Here is an 11745-nt window from a genome sequence, read left to right as displayed (position 1 = left end):
ATAATGATACATTGAAAACTGTGTTCATACTTTCTAAATAATGAGAGGATGCTCCTCCTTTTTGTGAAATCGTTATGTTAAAAAATGAGCAGTAAAAATAGAGTGTTCAAGCTTTGAGAAAAGAATATATTCAAAGATAATCACAGCATTACTCAGAGTACTAACTTTTTAGGGTAAATAAGAGCTACCATGCAAATTACATTATGAGTGCTTGAGAACTTTACACACTTGATTAAATTCTCACACATTGCTACTGAGAAAAATTGAGAATCCACCAGGCATAAAACTTTTGTGGCTGGTGTGTGTGTGTGTGGTGTGGTGTGTGTGGGGGGGTACATATCTATATTTAAACTTAAATCAAATGATTTATCACAGTGATTTTTTATCATGATTTTTTTTTTGAATACTAACTATTCTATTTGAGCAATCGCTGGGGTAAAGGAGAGAAGGATTCAGCAGGTGGGGCTTCACCCATTCCCTCTGACCAGAGCAATTATAGGTTTATCTAGATTATAAAATCACTCTACAAGTTACCTTAAAAATATGTCTTGCTGCTCAGAAATGGACCCATATAAATATAGTCCACTTATCTTTGACAGGCAGCAAGGGAAATGCAATGGGCTAAAGTTATCTCTCCAACAAACAGTGCTGGCCAACTGGACATCCACATGCAAGAAAATAATCTCAGCATAGACATTATATCCTTCACAAAAATTAACTCAAAATGGAACACAGACCAAGATGTAAAATGCAAAACTATCAAACTCCTAGAAGATACAATAGAAAAAAATCTAGATGACTTTAGGGGTTTTAGAGCAGTGAAAATATTCTGCATTATGCAATATGGTGGGTACATGTCATTGTACATTTATCAAAATGCATTGAATGTACAAAACCAGAGTGAACCGTAATGTAAACTATGAACCTGGTGATTATGTGTCAGTGTAGGTTCATCAATTGTAACAAATATACCAATCTGTGTGGCAAGTTGATTGTGGGAAAGGTGTCCATGTGTGGGGGCAGGGCATGTGTGAGAATTCTCGGGACTGTCTGCTTAATTTGCTGTAAACCTAAAAGTGCTCTAAAATATAAAATTTATTAAAATATATGTGCCCATAGAAGAGTTTGTCTGAGGAATAATATGTTTATTCTGCAGCAATGGTCATACAAACCTAATAGTCTGTGTTTTGTACAACCAAAGTGTTTGTTCACCTCAAACCTAATTCCTAAAACTACAAAGCTGTCCATAACACATGAACTGTACTTTTTTTGACAATTTGATGGGGAGCCTTTTCGTATAGAGCTTAACAATCACAGTTATAAAATGCAACAAGTTTATTAAATAATGTCATGTTTTCAGCAATCTGAAGGATTGCCAAAACAAAAATTACAATTAAATTCTAGTCCTCATATTAATACTTACTATGTTGAATTATTCAGACAATGCCTCTGGGAGAAGGAAGGAAAGAGAGTCAATAAAAATCCTCACAGTCAATTTAGGTGCGAAATTAAATGGTCTAAGTGAAATTATCCAAAATCAAATAAACAGAGAAAAAATACGTTATGTCTAAAAAAATTCAACACTAGGTAAATATTTTGTGAAGAAACATAAAGGTGAGAGAAAGGAGAGAAAAAAAGAATAAAGGTTGAGCATACAAACACAATCTGAAAAAAAAGAAACAATCTATTCTGCAAGAAAACACATCTTAAGAGATAAAAGAAACTTTTCAGCAAGTAATAAATTATATCCTGGCAATTAAAAAGAACGTCCAGAACAAGAGCGACAGGATCAAGTAGTAAGAGCACAGAATGAACTGACAAAACACTCGACAAAGAAAAACAGCTTGCATAGAAATATACAACAATAACAAAGTCAGTAGTTAGAGGTCATTCAGGTGCTCTAGAGAATATGAAAATGTAGCACAGCCTACTGATACACAGGACAGTATTTAGTGCCCAAAGTTAGTGAAATAATGTTTATAGATTATGAACGAAAATATTGTGAATTCTGAATTATATACACAGGAAGTTTTGCAACATGTATAAAGAAATCAGGAAGACATATTTAGTATGCTAGAATTCAGTGTTTCATGAATATGCTAAATATTCACAAGATGATTCAAAAGAAATAGCTCACCCATGAAGAGGGCAGTAGTTAGGAGACTTTTTATAGAATTATCAACATTAAGAAATCCCAGATAATTCACATAAGCTAACCATGTTCATTTCACTTTTCCTTCCAGTAAAATTTCAAAAATTGGACTGAGGACACAAAAAACATGGGAGAAAAAGTAAATGTGCTCATGTCTTCTGTTACAGAGTTTTTCTACACCTACCAGAGAAGCAAAAAAGATAAACTTTGTCTTCTTCACTTAGGTATTTTTCTTCTCTTCATCTTATTTTCTTTGAATGTGACAGTGGTTTCTGGAATTTCTCCAGCTACTTGCTCTCAGTCTGAAGTCAAAGGTAAAAATGATTGTCAGTAACATCATTGAGACTGATGTTCTTGGATTCTGTGCCTACTGTGTAGGTTTAATTATGGAAGATATATTTTCTAAAATTTAAAGGCAATTTGGTGAGATTTAGTAAATATGCTTCCAAAGCATTTTGTGTTATGTGCCATTCAGTTGGCTGTGACTCCTGTTGGCCCTATGAATGAGTGATGTCCACAGTGGCCTGTCAGCCCTCCTCAGCTCCTGCAGACTCATGCCTATGGCTTCTTTTATGGAGTCAATCTATCTCATATTTCATCTTACTTTTTACCTGCTGCCTTCTATTTTCCCAGCACTATTGCCGTTTCCAAAAAAAAACCCCTGCCTTATCATGATGTGCCCACATTAGGACAGATTCAGTTTTGTTATGTTTGCCTCCAGTGATATTTCAGTTTTAATTTGCTCTATGACCCACTTGTTCTTCTTTCTGCCTGTCATAGAGCTCTCCTCCTACACCGTATTTCAAATGGATCATTTATTTTTTCTAATAAGCCTTTTTCACTGTTCAACTTTCACATTGGTATACAGTAATTGAGTGTGGATGATATTAGTGTTGGTCTCTAATGACATATCTTTGCTCTTGGTGACCTTTCCTAATTCTTCCATTGCTGCCTTCCAAGTCTCAGCCTTCTCTTGATTTCTTGGCTGAAGTCCCCATGTGAATTAATGAGCGGGCCAAGTTAGAAAAGTGCATTTCTTCTGCAGCCAAGATGTCTTCTGGATGTTCAAATGCAGTTCTGCTTTCGCACTTTCCTCTTTCACTCTGATCAGAAGTTGTTCCAAATCAGTGCTACTTTACGCCTTTAAGATGATATCATCTACATATTTTAAGTTATTGCTATTTCTTCCACCAATTTTCACTGCTCCTTCCTTTGAGTCTAGCCTGGTATTTTGGATGACATGCATCTTACTGATATCATATGCTGTAAAAGGATTAAAAGAGATAAGCATGTTCACTAAAATACAGGCTTAACTGAATAACGGTGATGATTGTATTGAGAAATGGGTAATATAGTGTTTTGTGTTGTGTGGGTTTTTTTTTTCTGAAAAGTCAGGTTATATTATGTGAAACAGAATAAATACTATTAGGGACCATCCATGAATATGATGAAACTTCCATAATATGTTAATTAGATTAAGATCAAGAGAAAAGAGGTTGAAGAAAAAGTGTTCATTCATTCATCAATTTTATTACCTTCCATATCAGGAAATTAGTGGATTTTTTTTCTGAAGCTACAGTAAGAAAGGCAGGTTTAAGTTATGATTTAAATAAAAACAAAAATTAGTTCTGAGAGAATAAAAACAGATTACAGGTCTTATGAGGTGACAGACAACATAGCAAAGAGAAACTAAAGAGAGAGGAAAAATAAGGAAGTAGCAACAAAATATCAGATGAAATGCAAGAGGTCAGACTGAACAGATATTTATGAAAGGCAGATGGCTCTGATTTGCCTGCTTCAAGCGCGGTCTTGGGAAAAATCACTTAACTTCACATGGCCTCAGTTTCTCATTTGTGAAATGGGAATGATATAGTATTAGTGTCTATCTCACATTATAATGGAGGGCAAATGAGTTGAAGTATATAGTGATCCAAATGATGACAGTGCATAGTAAGCTTTTAACAAAAGAAAGCAATGATTATAATTTGTCTTGGACAATATGCCTCAATATTATAAAGCTGCCCATTTTCACTATACCTTATTCAGTATAATGACAATAAAAATCTTAACTGACTTTATTTTTTTATGCTTGATGAATCTTAGACCTATTTCTGGTTCTGTGTATATGCCTGTATTATACTGTTTTAAATATTATACTAATTCTACCCAGTAGAAGGAAAGAAAGCATTAAATATCAATAGAAAAACATTTTTTTAAAACAAATGCCATTGGGTAACTGGCTAGCCATTTGAAAAATCAAGCTCTTAAGTGGATTATAAAAATACCTCTTAGTCTACCCACTAGTTTTAAAATTATTCTTAATTTAGAGGCAGATTATATTTCTCTTTTGTTCAAGTCTCTCCATTCTCCCTCCATCTCAATCAGAGTAAATATCCTATGAAACTCTATGATAGTCTCTCTTTTGTGCTTTATTCTGTCCTTGCCAAGGATCAGCTCCCGCTCACCCGTCTTCTGGTTGTACTTCAAACATATCAGGCCTGATATCAATGACCTTGTGCTTCTTGTTCTCACTGCATAAAATGCCTTCCCTCAAAATTCCCTCACCCTTTCAAGTTTTGTATAGTCATACTGAATGTGCTAATGGAAAAACCTTCAAAAGTAATTGATGCTTTCTCAGCAATGCATACTAGTTAACAAGGAATAAATACATTTCAAAATTGATTGTAGCTTAATCTTTGGGAGAATATTTATTTGAAATACTACGGGAGGATTTTTGACTAAAATCTTAGCATATTTTAAAACATTGTATTTTTATGGACTATATTAGACACAGAAAAGAGTATATCAACAGATTCACTGTGCTTTTATCACCATCTTTGCTATACTTTTCTGTAAAGTCAGCCACATACTATCTTCATGGGGCTGATTGGACAATTGATGTTTAGAGTCTCCTGCTGTTCACATCACAGTGTAGATAAAACCTAGTTGATTGTAGACCCAGAAGTTTCAGCCAGAATGCTTTCACAAAGGTTTTGTGTCTGTTGGCTCAGTTGAGATCCTTGCACTCTGATGTTTCAACCTCAGAGCAGCCTGATAATTGTACATATCCAAAGTATAAACTCACAAGCCAAACAGATGAACCTTCTGGTGTATGTGGTATAAGCAGTAAAGTTCAGTGGGAAAATGGGCCAAGTTAAAGCATATAATTTCATGCAGAATCCAAAGATTGGATTGCATAATTCCAATGAATTAGGCAATGTATTTGTTCCTTTGTTTTTTGTTTTTGTTGTGTTTTGTGTGTTTTTTTTTTGTGCACCTACTAATTGCCATGATGGTATAGCAGTTAACATATCTGAGAAGGCCCTGCCCTCTAGTGGAAAGCCAGACAATGAACATGTAAAAGAGTAAAGGCAAATTATGTTAAGCACTGACTCTTTGATAGGGGTCCTGTCAGGAATCTTTCAAGATCCCATTCTTGAAAAATAAGACCTTCTTTTTCTCTTTTTTTTTTTCCTCAATGAGACTTGAATGCTAAATCTTTTTTTTTTTAATATATTTTATTGATTTTTTACAGAGAGGAAGGAAGAGGGATAGATAGTCAGAAACATCGATGAGAGAGAAATATCGATCAGCTGCCTCTTGCACACCTCCCCCTGGGGATGTGCCCACAACCAAATTACATGCCCTTGACCGGAATCGAACCTGGGACCTTTCAGTCCGCAGGCTGAAGCTCTATTCACTGAGCCAAACCGGTTTTGGCAATGCTAAATCTTTTTTAATGGATAATCAAAAATATATCACTGGCCCTTCATTGTCCCTCATAGATGGAAATTTTAAAAAGTTTAGTAAATTGATTGAAAGTCAAATATGATATTTCTAGAGACATTATTTCTCTTCAAATAACAAAAAGCTTGTGAAGCTTATTCTTTCATATAAAATGGGACTAAATAAATACTTGAATGATAAATAAACCAATGAAATTATTTAGAAAACATTTTAAAATGTTTGTTCCAATCTTTAAAAGAATAAGTCAACCAGTTTAAGTTATGTTTTCTGTCTTTAAATTTTGGCCCGGCCGGCATGGTTCAGTGGTTGAGCATCAACGTATGAACCAGGAGGTCACAGTTCAATTTCCAGTCAGGGCACATGCCCGGATTGAGGGCTGGATCCTTAGTGTGGGGTGTGCAGGAGGCAGCTAATCAATGATTCTCTCTCATCATTGATGTTTCTATCTCTCTCCCCCTCTCTCTTCCTCTCTGAAATTAATAAAAGTATATTTTTAAAACTTTGCATGACAAGAAAATTCTTATACTTAGATTGCTACTTGAAGAAGCCCCATGTTTTACTGAAACAAATAGTTTGATATGTATAGTATTCATCATCTTAATGGCAAATTTAAAAGAAACAGCATTTCAATACTTTGAATTCCAAGTGTTTGTGATTTGTGTTTAGATTAAATAAAGCACTAATTCTTTTTACTTGAGAAATATACATATATATATATATATATATATATAAAATTTATGTCTCATATATACATATTGGATGTGACCACAAATGATATTCTTCCAATACTTAGTGTTAATTTAAATTTTCAAAAGCAAAAATGTATAATGCTTACATTTTTATTTTGAAAACTAATCAAGAATGTTATAAAGCATAAAATGTTATTAATTTTGAGGTGTACACTGACAAAAATTTTAAAAAACCATCTTTCCAACTTGCAATTCATGTGAAATATGAGTAATTTTCTTTTAATGAGAAGAGTAATTTGCATAGATCTATTTTACACTGTGCTTTAGATTTCTTCACCAGTGGAGGCCATATCTGTGTTTTGGAAGATAGATGCAGCCTGCCTAGAGCAACTAGCAGTAAATGAAAGTCTGTTAGACTTAATTATTCATTTTTGAGGTCTCTTTGGAGCATTCAACTGCTTAAACAATATAATAAAAAAATAGATATGAAATGGTAGGACAACTTACCATTTTTTGCTCATCCAGGGAACAGTGATCCCCTCACTATAAATCCACTCCTCATGGACTTTAGGGCTTGGAGCTGGGGGAGAGAGTTGAGAAAGACTCTAAAAAAAAGAAGTTCATTTGATCTATGGGGTAGAGATGGTCACTTGAGAATGAGGAAAGAAGTCAGGTCATCCTAGAAACTTTTTCCAATATAACCGCCAAGGACACTTTGCTGTTCCCAGGCTATCACCCCAGTCACACCACCTACTGATGCCTGGGATTTGTTCTTCTGCTTTCCTGTCAGAAGAAGCTATAACCATGATTCTGTTTCTCTGGCTCAATGGCGGGGGGGTTGGGGGGGAGAAGGGGGAGGAAGGTGAAGAAAGAGAACAAAATCTTTAACTTTGAACCCAAATCTTTAACTTTTATTCCCCAAAACCAACAACTTTTCTTTAGGTTGTCCAAAAACTCTTTCACTTGCAGGGTGTACATACACACACACATACACATACACACATTCACACACATGCACCAACCCCAAAAAACTATATTATTCAGAAATGTTCCCAATGATTAAACCTTGCTTTTTATTATAGGAAGAAGTAGTGCTGTAGGCAAGGACTAGGGAGGGCATGGGAACAGGAGATGTTGAATTAAAAGTCAGCAGCTAGTGGACCTACTTCTCCCACACAGTTTCCTCTGTGAATGGGAGCAAACTAGTTTTAAAGATGTCAAAAAACAACTAGTTGTAAAGTATTTATGAAATTATCTTAATACTTGGTAGAATTAATAATTTCCTTACAATTAGATATATAGATTAATTGAAAATTTTATGCTATAATAGACCAACAAACAGTATGAACAAAAATGTTCAAGAAATTTTAGATGTTTTCTTAGTGTAGATTCCTGGTTGTGAATAACTAGTTCAAAGGGGTTGATTTGTTTATGTCACTTGATGGATAAGTGTTACCAAAATATCATAATATTTTACATTTATACAAGCAAGCTGTGAACATATTTAATTTATAGCTTTCTCATCATAGTGATTATTTTGAAGTAAAAACATTTTCATTAACTTGGTAAAGAAAATTAGCAAACACTTCGCTACACCTTACAAACACAATCTTATAATGATTTAAAAATATACATATAAAGTATTATTTCATAGATTTAAATCAAAATTTAAAAAATAGTCTGCATTCCTAAATAAAAATGTGGTACAAATTTAGTAAAAGAATTCTGATAGAGTAGCTACTCATAGTTAGTTTCCTTAGCTTTATTTTTTTCAAAGTTTTCTATGTTAAATATCATGCCTTTAACAGAAAAGTATGATACCTATGTTGTAATAGCATCTAAGTAACTTCTCAATAGATTCTATAATATCAAACTACATAGACAATATCAAAATAACATTGTAATTATTTTGAAAATTTATCCTGATATATCTGTGAATGTGTTTTTTAATTTTTATTTTTTTACAAGTTAGCTTCAAGCCTTCTCATAATATGTTTTTATACCTGTATAAAAATACTTCCATTCTTGCAAAAAAAAATGTGAACCTTTTACCCCTAGAGCCTTGATCAAACCATTTCACAAAATAGATGTATTAGTTTCTGTGTTGCATAACACATTATGAAAAGCTTAATTGAGGAGGAAACTGGTCTTGCAAGGCCTGTCAGGCCATAAAAACTGTGAACAATGCACTGCCCTGGGGCGAGGGAGGGTCGTTATCGCTGGCCCCAGGACAGATCATCGGATATGGCCTGGGGACCCCCAACACCTGGGGGCCTTCCTATAAGCCCACGAAAGGGGGCTGAACCATATCTGCAAGACAAAGACCCTAGAAGGTTATAAAAAGTGAAGCCCTCTGCATGTTTCTTCACTCTGATTTGGAAATTATTCTCGGAGTCCACTAGTGTTAATAAACGGGGGTCCCTCCCTTTCTCTAGGAAGCATGCTTGTTATTTCTTTGGTCTTCTGTAACATATGGTTCCCTCTGACCAGGAAGCTAAACACATTTTGGCTTTGTTTAGCATCCAGTGAGTGGACAGGGTTTGGGGCCTGGGGTTGCGGAATAGGCCTCCGGAAGGCATGCGCTGCTGATTTTAGCAGAATTGAACTGGGGGGAACTCCAGGCACGCTCCCGGACCTCAGCCCAGGACCCGGCCGGCATCTGGAGAAAGTGGACGGACACCTCTGGACCTGTCAACAGAATCTGTAAGGTAGGGGCCCCAGTCAGTCAGGTCCACTCCAAGTGAGTGGAAGGGGGAGCTTGATCATCTCGCCGGAAGTCATAGGACTTCGTCAGGTAAATCAGGAATCAGGACTCCAGAGGTGAGTGAATTCAGATTCGATTAAGGATTTATGGGTTCACTCTTCTGTTTGTTTGTGTGGGGGACTAGCAAATTTGCTACTGAGAAGGGGCGCTGGATGCAGCCTTAACTCCTCCAGTAGGTTCTCACCAATACGTCAGTCAAGAATTCTGGTCTGGGGCGTGGGTGCCAGGATTGCCCCATGCCCATCTAGGGAGTTGGGTATTATCTGATGGGCTCCAGTCTGGGCTAGTCTACTGAGAGAGTGTGAGTATGGATGTTTGTCTGTCTTGGCATAATTATCTGCTGATTAACTGGTCTGTGTGAAAGCTAAAGCTACTTTGATTTTCTGTTCGCTCATCTGGTTAAAACATTTGATTTGCTGAAGGCTGAACCCGTGATGGTCTGCAAAAGTCTCAAGCAGCGCTGTTGAGTTAGTTTTCTCAGAGACGTTTGCTCTCTATCACGGGAGGAATCAGCCTACTTTGTAAACATTTCTGTCTATGTTTGTGTACTAGGGACTTTGGTTTGCTCTGTGATTTTGCTGTGTTAGGTTGAAATTTTGGAATTCTGGGTAGAATTAAAGGTATTTGTGGCTTTTCTTGTCTGACTGGGACTTTCAGGGGCAGGGCTCACAGCTCCGCAAGGTGGAGAGATTTTACAGGCCCTGCCCCCTGCCTGTGCTGAATTAAGGATCTTTTCTTTCAGGAGACCCTCCAGGCTTTTAGTAAAATTTCCCTGCACCCTTGTCATCCTCTGTCTTCTTTTCCAGGCTGACTAAGAGTCATTTTCCTCCACAGGTCGGACCCCAGCCTCCGGGAAGGAGGGCTACTACAGTGAAGGCCTATAGTTTTCTCTGAAACTCTCACTGTTTCTATTTCTTCCCTCTGTAGGAATTGTCTTCCTCTAACTCACAATAGGAAATAATACAGGCCAGAGTCATTTGGCTTGCTGGTTAAAAGATAACGGGGCCCGGAATCTGTAAAAGTGGCCGGGAATGAAGCTGGTCAAATGTACTGAAAGGGTTCAGTACCCGTTGCTGCTGGAAGAGGAGGGGCTGAGATCCCCTTCCAGTGCACTCCCTTGGGAGAGGCCTGATCACTGCTTTGCCACAGGGGACGGGCATGAAGGCAGGGGCCTGGTACCCAACCCACTGCCACAGGAGCGCTTTGTAATATGCAGGGCTGTTTCTAACTGCAACTCTGGCTGTTTTGGACTGGCAGCTTATAGCAGGACCCTGTAACTAGTAAACAGGGTTAACAAAAGGGCAAAGGAAAGGCGCTCTCCCTGGACCTGGGAGGGAGGACTTTGAGATTCTCCAAGAGAGAAGTCTGACTGAGGGACTGGCCGAGACCCCGTTGGGTTGGGAGGACCGGAGGCTGCATATTGAACTTGTAGACTGCAGTTTGCTAGGCAGAGGTCCAAGCCCAGTTGTATAGGGGTTAAGCTACCTGTGTACAGCGAAGCAACTTTCTCCTGTGCCAGAATACACACCTTTTGGGGAATTGGACAGACTGTGTTTGTGGCTGGAAAGAGGAACCAGCCGCCACGCACAGCCCTGACAGTGGCCTATAGAAAACTGTATAATAGACTTAGAAGATGCCTGCGTGTTCATGGACATGGCTCCAGAGAGACAAGGATGTTTTGACTCTTACTATTCTAATTGCTGCAGTTTGTCTCTGCCGGGTCACAAGCCCACTTCCTTCTGTGCCCAGGCCTCATCGTCCCTCTGACAGACAGCAAGGATCTCTTGGCTCTGAGAGAAATTTCTGACCCATCTCAGCATGGAAGTAATTACAGAAGAGAATTTCAACACCCATTTTCCCTGAAGGAGTTCAGAGCCAGGATCCTTGAGGTAATATATTCGGCAGTAAGACAGACATGAGCAGAGCAAGGATGATGGGCCAACTGGCACTACCAGATGTGGATGTGAGACAAGGGGCATAGCCAAAGGGGTCCTCGCCCAAAATCTTGGGCCTTGGAAAAGACCAGTAGCCTACTTGTCCAAGAGACTCGACCCTGTTGCATCCGGTTAGCCTGCTTGCCTCCAGGTGGAGCGGCCACAGCTATGGGGTTGAGGCTTTGCTCGGGAGCACACCAGAGTGCTGGATGTCAAATGCTCGAGTCATCCAGTTTCAGGCTCTTCTGCTACCAGCCTACTTCCTGATGATGACCCTGAGGAACCTCTACATAACTGTTTAGAGGTCGACGACTTTGTAAAGACAGCCCACCTGGGCCTCACTGACACCCCACTGGCATCGCTGGATGAGGTACTATTCATGGACGGGAACAGTTCTGTCCAGGGAGGAATCAGGTATGCGGGGGCGGTGGTAGTTGCTTTGGACCAAACCATCTGATC

The sequence above is a fragment of the Plecotus auritus genome (genome assembly GCF_963455305.1).
Source record: "Plecotus auritus genome assembly, chromosome: 1".
Taxonomy (NCBI): Eukaryota; Metazoa; Chordata; class Mammalia; order Chiroptera; family Vespertilionidae; genus Plecotus; species Plecotus auritus.
This window is presented reverse-complemented; position numbering follows the sequence as displayed.